The following is a 12601-nucleotide window of genomic DNA, read 5'->3' on the forward strand; positions in this document are numbered from 1 at the left end:
ATTACCCCATCCTCCATGACGATCGACCCTTTCCTGACAACCTCAGTAAGGCTAACCATTTTGCTTCTCACCTATCTGAGGTCTCCTCTATTCCTGACAATCCCCATTTTGATTACTCCCTCTTCCACACCGTCCTTGACCGCACTGACACATCTGTCCCCCCACTCGCCCCTAGCTTCCAGTACTTGGATCAGTTGCCCCACTCCGACGTCAACACTCCCATCACCACACAAGACATCACACTTGTCCTCTGCTCCAAATGCAACACCGCCCCTGGTCATAATGGCGTCACCTACCGTCACCTCAAGGAATCCCCTCCATCCTTCCTGTCAGTCCTTGCTACCCTGTACAATGTCCTCATCTCCACTGGATTTTACTCCGACCTGTGGAAGACTTCCCATGTCCTGCTGTTCCCTAAACCTAACAAACCCCCCCCCCTGATACCTCTTCCTATCGTCCAATCTGCCAAACCTCCGTGTTCCGTAAGGTCTTCGAGGCCATCCTCTCTCGCCGTATTCACCGCCACCTTAAACAGCACCGCCTCCTTCCTCTTACCCAATGTGGCGCCCGGCCTTCCTTCTCCACCGACGAGCAGCTCCTTAACCTTACCAATCTTCTTTCCCTCCAACTTAACTCCCGTCGCTCTTCTATCTTTGTTTCCCTTGACCTCCAGAACGCCTATGACCGTGTCTGGCATCCCGGGCTCCTCTTCAAACTTCAGACCTATGCTCTCCCCATCAACTTCATCTGTCTCGTTTCTTCCTTCCTCTCCCATCGTCCCTCATATGTGACTATCTACAATTCCAACTCCCGTACTTTCTACCCTTCTGCCGGCGTGCCCCAAGGTTCTGTCCTTTCCCCTCTCCTCTGTCTCCTGTACACTGCTGATATGCCCTAACCTCCCCCTCCTGTTCATCTTCCCCAGTTCGCTGATGACACCTCCTTCCTAGCCCTTTATCCTACCCTTCAATGGTCCCAACGTATCCTCAAAACACACCTTGACCAATACACCACTTGGTGCAACCAGTGGTTCCTCCGTGTTAATCCCTCCAAGACCCAGGCGATCATCATAGGCCGCACCACCTGCTCCTTCCGCCTCCATGATTTCTACCTCACCATTTATGGCCGTCCTATCCACCTCACTCCTACCCTCAAATACCTTGGTCTCACACTCGACCGCCACCTCACCTGGACTCCCCATCTCCTTACCATCCAAAACAAAGCTCACAACCGCCTTCGCCTCCTGAAACTCCTGTCCGGCCGGACATGGGGTCTGCATCCTTCCACCATCCTTCACACCTACAAATTCTTGATCTGCCCCATCCTCTGTTATGCTAGCGTCACTTGGATTTTCGCCCTTCCCCGGTTCTATCAAGCCCTCCAAATTCTCGAACGCCATGCACTCCGCCTCGTCTTCTGCATATGCCTTCTATCCCCCACGCGCATCCTCTACGACCTCATCCCCTTCCCCCACCTTCTCCTTTTCCTTGAACACATTCACACACTCTATATTGTCCGCCGCCTTGATCTCCCTCACCCCCTTGTTTCTCCCATCCTCTCAACCCCCAACCAGTTGCCGCACCTTTACCGTTGTGTCCCACCCTCTCTCCACCTCCACACCCTCCATCTCCTTTCCCAACACAACTTCCACCGTCTACCCCTCCCGGATGATGAGCTTTGCCCTGACATCTACCCTTCCTAACAATAACCCCTTCTTCCTGCCTCCTCCTCTGGGCTCCCTTTCTTCCCCTTCCTTCCTCCTGAGCGGCTTCCCCATCCTACTCCCCCCCCATCTCTTGTGCCTCCTTCCAGTGTCTCTGCACTCCCTCCTGCCCTGTCTTCCCTCTTCCCCTCCCGCCCCACGTGTCTCCTGCCTCATCGTGAACCCACTGATGCCCCTCTTCTCTTCATCCCGCCTCTTCCCCAGCTGCCCCTTGCTCTCCCCTCCTTTTCCGTACTCTCTGACCTTTTCCCTCGGCAGATCCCCCCTGGCAGTTTTATTGTTCATCGTGTGTGCTCCAAGTGGGTTTTAAGTGTGTTGTTCCGGAGTGTTTTTACTACTCTGGCCGACTTTTAACCTGTGCCTGCGCATTCACTGTCTTCTCTGTGTTTTACGAAACGCCAATTGTGTTTTTTTAACTTTCTGGTGACTTGTTTTAACTGTCCCCCATGAACGTCTCCATGCCAGTGTATATTTTACCTCTATTTTCTCCCCTTACTCTGTCCTATGTTCCCCTTTTATCTCCTTATGTATGTATCCTTTTATTCTTGTTTTAGTTGTAGTGTCACTCGGCTGAAGAGCGGCAGATTGTGCCGCTGACAGTCCTCCACTGCCCATAAGGGGGAGGGGGATGAAATCACACTAAAGAAAAAAAAAAACTCGCTAGGCGGGGAGTCTGTCAGTTCGTCAGCCGGGTCAGTGTAGGGCAGTCAGTGTCTGTCAGTCGTCCGGAGTGTGTTAGGCCGACAGTCTGCTCGAGTTTGCTCAAGCAATGGTCATTGGCGGCTGGATCGATCGGTTGACGGGTCGCGCACTGAGACACAAGATGACTTGTCCGCCTTGAGCGTCGGCGCATGTGAGGTACCCACATGAGTCCAGTGGGCCGCGCCTTATAGCGAGGAGTAGTGGCTTCGCGGTCGACACGAGAGCAGCAGGAGTCAACACACGACAACGGTCTGGCCGGCGCGAGCTGCAACGCCGGGAGACGGGAGACCGGCGCGCCAACCTGCGTCCGTTGAAGCGGCTGGCAGCGGACGGTTCGGGAGAGCGTTTGGGGTGCTGTGCCAGGTCTTCGCCAGACATTGCAGTTGATTAGAAGTTAAGTGATATGTTGTTTCATTTACTTGTTAAATTCTACTTGTTTTCTTGGTCAGTTTCTCGTCCCCTGCTTGCTCGTCTGTCTTCCGTCCGCATTTGTTAGGCAGTTAGTCTCTTTCTGTCTGTGTGTCGGTCTGCCATACGTTAATAGCTGCCTCTGTCATGTTTGTCGGATTCGATGTTAACAAATTTATTGCTTGAAGAATGACGGCCGATTTCCTGACTATCTTTTTGCCTATCATTTTGAGAGGGGGTATATGTGTAGTGTAGAGCATGTTTGTATATTTTATGTAAGGCTGCAATTCATGGGCTTTTATTTAAATGGTCATTTTAGTATATAAAGTTGCCACCCTTCCACCGTAAGAGGTTTTTCTTTGAATCAAGTTGCACCTTCGGTGGCAAGTTCATTTCTTTAATGTTACTGCTTTGTACGATTTCCATCCCTCCTACTGAGTTGCAAAGTTTACGTGCTTGTGTGAGTTGTGAAATTTTTAGTTTAAACTTATCTCGTGTGTTGCAGATTTGCAACAGTGTATTCTTTCAGAGGTTGTTGTGAGCGGTCGTGACGGCGGCCGTGTCAAAAGGCAGCGACAAGGTTCTCAGCCCGAAAGCTCATACTGTCAATATTTGTTCTTACTGCCTCTGAATAATATTGTAACTTGATATTTTGAGGGTGCTTTCTGATTATCATTTTAAATCTGTTTAACAAGAGGCTTTTACGAATGAAATTTCCATTTGTTGAAAGAAATGTAATTTGTTTTCATCTGTTACCCACGCTCACATAGTGAGATTAAATGTGTTAATGTTCTTGATGAATCGGTAGTAAATGAAGTAAATTCTTAAGAAAAGGTTTTGAAAGTAAATTCACGGTTCAGACTGCTTCGTCAAAAATATCCTCACTCTTATGTCTGGGCATTAATGTGCCGTTTATCCACTCTTCGCCATTTTGACGGCTTGAACACTGCTAGACGTACTTTCAGTGATGCGTCTGAGTGTCTCTTGGGAATGGTAGCCTATTTCTTGTCAAGGATCGAAACCAGAGAAGGAAATATCTCCGACACTGTGGTCTCAAGCCAAGTCGGAGTTGTAATTCATACCAAGATGTCTTCCACCGCTTTCATATCTGGACTCTGGGCAGGCTAGCTGTTACAGAAATATTTTTGTCCACGAAACATTGTTTCGCAGATACTACTTTATGAAAGATGCATTATCATAGTGATACAGGCAGTCATTATCTCCGACCTGTACCACTACCGTATCTTGTACATAATGGCGTGAAATATGTTCATGTGGTTCCGCATTTAGCATTTTTTTGCATAATAAGTGGACCACAGCCTAACCATGAAAAGCAACCCAGTACCGTAACGCCACCTCCCCCCTTCACAGAGGCACTGCACATGATGGCACGTAACGTTCTCCAGGTATCCACCAGACTCAAACCATGCCTCGGTTAGCTTCAGGGTACAGCATCATTCCTAATGTGCGCCCCGATAGCTGAGTGGTCAGAGCGACGGATTGCCGTGCTACGAGCCCGGGTTCGGTTCCCGGCTGGGTCGTGGATTTTCTTCGCTCAGGAGTGGATGTTGTGTTGTCTTCATCATCATCTCCATCTACATACGTACTCCGCAATCCACCATACGGTGCGTGACGGAGGGTACCTCGTACCACAACTAGCATCTTCTCTCCCTGTTCCACTCCCAAACAGATCGAAGGAAAAATGGCTACCTATATGCCTCTGTACGAGCCCTAATCTCTCATATCTTATCTTTGTGGTCTTTCCGCGAAATGTAAGTTGGCGGCAGTAAAATTGTACTGCAGTCAGCCTCAAATGCTGGTTCTCTAAATTTCCTCAGTAGTGATTCACGAAAAGAACGCCTCCTTTCCTCCAGAGACTCCCACCCGAGTTCCTGAAGCATTTCCGTAACACTCGCGTGATGATCAAACCTACCAGTAACAAATCTAGCAGCCCGCCTCTGAATTGCTTCAATGTCCTCCCTCAAGCCGACCTGATAGGGATCCCAAACGCTCGAGCAGTACTCAAGAATAGGTCGTATTAGTGTTTTATAAGCTGTCTCCTTTACAGATGACCCACATCTTCCCAAAATTCTACCAATGATCCGAAGGCGACTATCCGCCTTCTCACAACTGCCCTTACATGCTTGTCCCACTTCATATCGCTCTGCAAATATTGAATCGATGTGACTGTGTCAAGCGCTACACTACTAATGGAGCATTCAAACATTACGGGATTCTTTTTCCTCCTCATCTGCATTAATTTACATTTATCTAAATATACAGCTAGCTGCCATTCTTTACACCAATCACAAATCCTGTCCAAGTCATCTTGTATCCTCCTACAGTCACTCAACGACACATTCCCGTACACCACAGCATCATCAGCAACAGCCGCACATTGCTATCTACCCTATCCAAATGATCATTTATGTAGATAGAAAACAACAGCGGACCTGCCACACTTCCCTGGGGCGCTCTAGATGATACCCTCACCTTCGATGGACACTCACCATCGAGGACAACATCATATCATCCCCATCCGGCGCGCAGGTCGCCCAATGTGGCGTCGAATGTAATAAGACCTGCACCAAGGCGGCCGGTGACGCTAAACGCTCATTCCCATTTTTCCATCACTCCAAATCACTCCGTTCATCCACTGACCACTGGCATCGCTCTTTAATCCACTTCAAGCATCGCCTAGCACTGTCCACTGAAACGTGTGCTTTATGAGCAGTTGCTCCATCATTGTGCCGCATTCTTTTTAACTTCCTACGTAAAGTCATTCTGCTAGCTGGGATGCTGGTAGCAGTTTTGGAACTCACGAGAGAGTCCTTCCGCTGATTTCATGACTTTTTTACAACTACCTTCCTCACTGTCCGTTGGTCTCTGTTCATTACTGCATCAGGTCTGCTTCGATTTGGTTTAGCTGTGATTGTTCCTCAGTGTGTATACGTGGACAAAGAAAACAAATTCCCGGATTTTTCCCGGATTTCCCGGTAAAAAAATACACGTTCTCCCGGCTGAAAATACACTTTTTCCCTGTTAAGTTACAGTATATTCTTCCTCGGCACTGTAAAACTCATCAATCCTTTGAATGTTTATGGTTTTATATACCGACGTAGAATTTCCCGGCACTTCAGAAAACGAAACGCTTGGGAGGGGGTATGAATTTCGTATTACGAAGTTTTAAATTTGAATTCCACCAAACACCACATGTCACTTTCCGAAGCATTGAAATCGACATTGCGATGTGCTTTTGTAAGTCAGTCATTGATCATGTCACTTGATCTCGCTCGCTGGTGACAGCATAGGACACGTGATGTAGTCAGAAAATAGCAAGATCACTCTTAATTAGCGCGAACACATAAATAAGAAAAGTTCATGGTTTAAATTAAGATACATCACACAAATGTGCTAGTAAAATTTTTAATAACGACGTAAATATCTGATCTGGGCCCGAAATTCTTCTATATTGTCGTCCTCAAAGAGATGATTTTTAAATGAGAGTCAAACGCTTTGTGATTTAAGAAATTCATCTTACATTCTCGCACACAGTTCATCTTGCGCAAAAGGAAATTTGCTTTGAATGTAACGCTCTTCAAACCACCATTCGCAATATTATCCCGCCACCTGTTAGAAATAGGTTCGTTTCAGCAGTTGCAAGAGAGCGCCAGATAATAGGTGTCACCGTGCTTGAGCAGCTACAATGACGCAGGAACCTCATATGTTCGTACGTGTAAAACATTAAATGATCTTATATTATGTCATAAAAGAAACAAGACATCGCCGGCCGCGGTGGTCTCGCGGTTCTAGGCGCGCAGTTCGGAACCGTGCGACTGCTACGGTTCGAATCCTGCCTCGGGCATGGATGTGTGTGATGTCCTTAGGTTAGTTAGGTTTAAGTAGTTCTAAGTTCTAGGGGACTGATGACCACGGCTGTTGACTCCCATAGAGCTCAGAGCCATTTGAACCATTTTGAAACAAGTCATCAGAGGATACTTCAAGAGCATCGGAATTTCGTGAACCACACTGAAATGCATAATTCGGCTTAAACTGCACATACGTATGTCCATATTCGGATGCCAATTTTCTTGGAGTACCAGTGCTGTATTATCTTATGTTTGCTTCTTTATTATGGTTAATGCTATACATGCACTTGAAATGCAGTGAACAGCTGAAACCAGCCAAGAGTGTGAAATTAAACTCTTCGTTTGAAATCAATTGACTGCCTTAGCAGAAAAGATGAATAAAAGTCAAATCTCTTTAGCAAACCGACAAAGATAACTTCATTGTTCTGCAAGGCGATTCATGTTTGACGGTCAGAAAAGTGGAAATAGAATCTGAAAGTGATAGCATATTTTTGCCTTCCGTTAGTAAGCGAAAGTATTTTAATTCATTTGATGGCTTCCGCCGTTTCATCCTCATTTAACGTGAGAGCAATAAACGAAGACGAAACAACAAAATCAGTGAACGTATGAAAGACGGGTCAGGTGGAGAGGACCCACCTCCCCACCACAACTCTGACTGCTCTGTGCACCAGCCCCAGATTTACTATACTCCCGAACGGGGGCAATGTTAAGTAGTGGCACCCAGCCACACTTCCGTAACCAGAAGCGGGAGAAGGTACTACGCATACGCGACTAAACTGCGCATGCACAAGAGCTCAAACGACTGTAATTTAAACAGTTGTCACGTCACGCTCATCGGAGGCAATTTGTTGTTATGAAGCAGTGAATAGTCTTCCTAAGCCTTCGACACACTGTGCTGTTGGCAGACGCTTATATGAGCAGTGTGTTTTGTTGTTGTATACGGCGCATATCCTTTGCAACTAAAGTTTTATTTTCGTTTTTTTCTCTCGTTCATGTTATGTTGCTGCAGTATTATTGTGCAGTAGCGCGATACAATAATATCCTTAGTTACAAAAATTTAACTGAAAACCAAAACAATGAAAATTTCCCGGAATTCTAAACAATTCTCGGGTTTTTCCCGGCTTTCTCCCGGATGAAAAAATTCCCAGGTTTTTCCCGGATCTCCCTGTTGTGCAGGGTCGTATACACCCTTTTCCTTCACGTTTCTACTTCAAAATCACCTCGACAGCAGTCACTTTGAACAGCTTTAGAAGGGCTGGAGTGCCCCTGACGGATTTGTTGCTTTGGTGACGTGCAGTACGTGGTCCATATTCGAGGTCACTGAACTTTGCTGACCGAGTCATTCGCCTGTTATTGCTTCTCTTTTGACGACACAGTATCCCCTGCCACCTTTTATACTGGCGGGTCCGACTAATAGTACACCTAATGGTCGGTTGAGCACTACATGGGGGTGTCCGCATAGCGTTGATAAGATAATGTGTGTGTCTGACAAACAAAGAACCAGTAGCGCTGTGAGGTTCTTCGCAGACGAGACAGTTGTATTAGGTCGCTACGAAATTATCACGGAATGCCGAAAGCCTTGAAGATGATCTTCAACATTTTGTGAAAAGAAATTGGCTCCTGACTCTCAAACGTTGATTTGGAGAAGGCAGAAATACCAATGGCTCACAGAAGATGCTTTGTAAGTGAAACGGAAACGTGTCTAGTGTAAAATTATTTAATTACGCGCAGTAATCTTGTTGTTGTTATGCCCTTCAGTCCGAAGACTGGTTTGATGTAGCTCTGCATGCTACTCTATCCTGTGCAAGCTTCATCTCCCAGTGCCTACTGCAACCTACATCCTTCTGAATTTGCTTGGTATATTTATCTGTTGGACTCCCTCTACGATTTTGACGCCCCCCTCCCCCCTGCACACACACACATACACACACACACACACACACACACACACACACACAAACACACACACACACACTCACTTCGCTCATATACCAAGTGGGTGTTCCCTTGATGTCTCAGAATGTGCCTACCAACCGATCCTTTCTTCTAGTCAGGTTGTGCCACAAATTTCTTTCCTCCCCATTTCTATTCAGTACCTTCTCACACTTCTCACAGTACCTTATCGGTAGTTAGGTGATCTACCCATCTAATCTTCGGCATTATTTTGTAGCACTAAATTTCTAAATGCTCTATTCTCTCCTTGTCTCATAATAATTGATTTACACAGAGTACGCGAAGAAACTTGCCCACTTTCTTGCAGCGGTGTACCGTAGGTCTCTAGAAGAGCGTAGCGTACCAAAGGTTGAAAAAGGGCATTGGTCATCCCCGTTTTCAAGAAGGGACGTCGAACAGATGTGCAGAACTTTAGACCTATACCTCTAACGTCGATCAGTAGTTAGAATTTTGGAACACATATTATGTTCGAGTATAATGACTTTTCTGAAGACTAGAAATCTACTCTGTAGCAATCAGCATGGGTTTCGAAAACGACGATCGTGTGAAACCCAGCTCGCGCTATTCGTCCACGAGACTCAGAGAGCCATAGACACGGGTTCACAGGAAGATGCCGTGTTTCTTGACTTCCGCAAGGCGTTCGATACAGTTCCCCACAGTCGTTTAATGAACAAAGTAAGAGCTATGGACTATCAGACCAATTGGGTGATTGGACTGAAGGGTTTCTAGATAATAAAACGGATCATGTCATTCTCAATGGAGAGAAGTCTTCCGAAGTAAGAGTGATTTCAGGTGTGCCGCAGAGCAGTGTCGTAGGACAGATGCTATTCACAATATACATACATGACCTTGTGCGTAACATCGAAAGTTCACTGAGGCTCTGATGCTGTAGTATATCGAGAGGTTGTAACAATGGAAAATTGTACTGAAGTGCAGGAGGATATGAAACGAATTGACGCAGGGTGCAGGAAATGGCAACTGAATGTAAACAAGCGTAATGTGCTGCGAATACATAGAAAGAAAGATCCTTTATCATTTAGCTATAATGTAGCGGGTCAGCAACTGGAAGCAGTTAATTCCATAAATTATCTGGGAGTAGGATTTAGAAGTGATTTAAAGTGGAATGACGACATAAAATTAATCGTCGGTAAAGCAGATGCCAGACAGATTCATTGGAAGAATCGTAAGGAAATGCAGTCCGAAAACAAAAGAAATGAGCTGTAGTACACTTGTTCGCTCACTGCTTGAATACTGCTCACCGTTGTGGGATCCGTACCAGATAGGGTTGATAGAAGAGATAGAGAAGATCCAACGGAGAGCAGCGCGCTTCGTTACAGGATCATTTAGTAATCGTGAAAGCGTTACGGAGATGATAGATAAACTCCAGTAGAAGATTTTGCAGGGAGACGCTCAGTATGAATGAAATAACATACGGCAAAACTCCGGCAGTAACCTTCTTAGATGACCAGCGGAAAACGCAGGATGCTCTCCTTCCGAGCTAACATAATACTGAATTAAAAACAAGAGTGATGATAATTCGTAAAATGAAAACAGGAAAATTTTTCTGTGTGAGCTATGTGAGGCGCGTATTGCACGGATTTCACCGTATAGTTAAATATTCAAGCCACTGAGGGTATTACTTACAGTCAGTCATCTGGTAATCTCTGAACTCCTTGTATACCCGAATGTGAGAAGTATTGGGACAGTCATCTGTCAGACTGTTAGGTTTATAACACGGCAGCCAGCAACAGAATCCACGAAGCGTCGTGAATGAGTTCCACTACACCTGGCAGCTTAAATATCGTGTTATTTGTCGCGAAAAATCCCTTAACTTGGCTCTAGATCAGTTCTATTGCTTTCAGATTGCAATGGTACGGTGTCATATGTAAAAATGCAGCATTTTCATAGTGTGCTCTATGTCGTGAAAAATCTTGTTTTCTGTGTTTCTAATATTCTAGTGTGGTTCCACATTTCTGGTATAAAACAAAGAACGTTGTCCAAATAATATGTATTTGATTTATCATTTGCTCCAAAAAAATTGTGTAATGTTTTCTGAACTTAAAGAATCCTTACTAACAATATTATTTGAAATTTAATTAATTAAGACTTCATATTTGCCATGAAAACTGACACTTTGCGTGCAATGTGTAATTATGTAGGAGAAGACGGTCTTATTCATTAAAAAATGATGACTGCGTATGTCTTAATTAGTGTATAAATCATGAATTTCCTACTTGAATGTAAGTATTCGAACTGAACGAAAAAAGGCTACAGCGAGATTCGAACCAGAGACGCACTTCTCCACTACCCGTCTGCAACGCTAGCGATTATGTCACGAGTCTCATATCTACAAATGCCTTACATTTGACAAATATAGTTAATAGAAAAACTTCAAAGCGGATTATCTCTGTAATCTTGTGAAAATAATTAAGATCAAATTGTTTCTCGCAAGTTTTAACGATGTTCCGCGCGCGTTTCACTACGAAACAGTGTCAGCTATTTCCACAGCACGTATTAAGAGCGCTACAATCAGAGCACAACTAGCGTTCAGACACTGAGACTGTACACACTTTTTGAAATAAAAATTACTTAGTCAAAGTATGATAAAGAAGAATGGTAACAGATACTAATATAGTGGAATACCTTGAAGTTTCATTTACAGTTTCTGCTACCAGTCACTTTTTATTTTTTGCTTAATCTAACATAATGCAACTCGTTTCGAACATGTTCTGTTCATCTTCAAGCGTTTGTATATACATAAATACATAGAGAAATGTTACTTAAAAATAAACAGTCTTAAACTAGATTAATATAGAACACTTTGTTTTTTACTGTAGCTGCTACTGTGGCATTTGGAGGGAAGGAGGGGGGCAGTGTATATCTAGAAATCGAAGTCAGTGATGTCTTCTGCTGGTTTTCTTCTTTGTTGTTGGCCATGTATATCACAGCCTGTATCGGATGCAGATAGATTTGCATCAGCTATGTGTCGGCCAAACAGGCAGAAATATCAGAACCCGATTCAAAGAACATTTAAACTGCTACAGGTTTGATAAATGTAACAAATCAGCAGTGGCAACTCACATTAAAGACACAGGCCACCCTTTGAAAATCGAAGACAACCTCGAAATTTTACGCAAAATAGGAAAAAGCAAAAGAATGTATATCATGAAAGAAATGGAAATTTTCATACGTAACTCAAAGCATGAAGATAACATTCTTAATGAAATAACCGTATTCAAAAACTCAAAATTCTTCAACAGTCTAACTCAACAGATTCAAGAAATGTCAATGTAAGTAATTGACTAGAACCAAGAATATCGATACAAAACCTCGATAATCGATACAGGCTCACATGGTACAGTCCACCAGCTTGTGTTGTGTGTATAACATCGAAACAATTTGTGCAGTGGCAATCAGTGACAAAATATAATGTGCAATAGTGTAATGTCAACAGCTCTGCCACTACACCCGTGATGCAAGTGAAGCAGCAAGATGATGTAATTGTAAGTGATCAACTGTCATATAAAAGTCTTTCACACGATTTTCGTAACACGTAACTGATGCAAATCTATCTGCATTCGATACAGGCTGTGATATACATAGTCAACAACAAAGCAGAGAACCAGCAGAAGACATCACTGACTTCGATTTCTAGATATGCACTGCTCCCCTCCTTCCCCCCAAATGCCACAGCAGCAGCTACAGTAAAAAACAAAGTGTTCTAGATTAATCTACCTTAAGACTGTTTATTTTTAAGTAACATTTCTCTATGTATGTATGTATATACAAACGCTTGGAGATGAACAGAACATGTTCGAAACGCGTTGCATTATGTTAGATTAAGCATAAAATAAAAAGTGACTGGTGGCAGAAACTTGAAATAAATAATTATCCCACACAGTAACGTTCACAAACATATCCATTGTAGCTGAAATTAAATACCAGT

The sequence above is a fragment of the Schistocerca gregaria genome, chromosome 7 (assembly GCF_023897955.1).
Source record: "Schistocerca gregaria isolate iqSchGreg1 chromosome 7, iqSchGreg1.2, whole genome shotgun sequence".
NCBI lineage: Eukaryota > Metazoa > Arthropoda > Insecta > Orthoptera > Acrididae > Schistocerca > Schistocerca gregaria.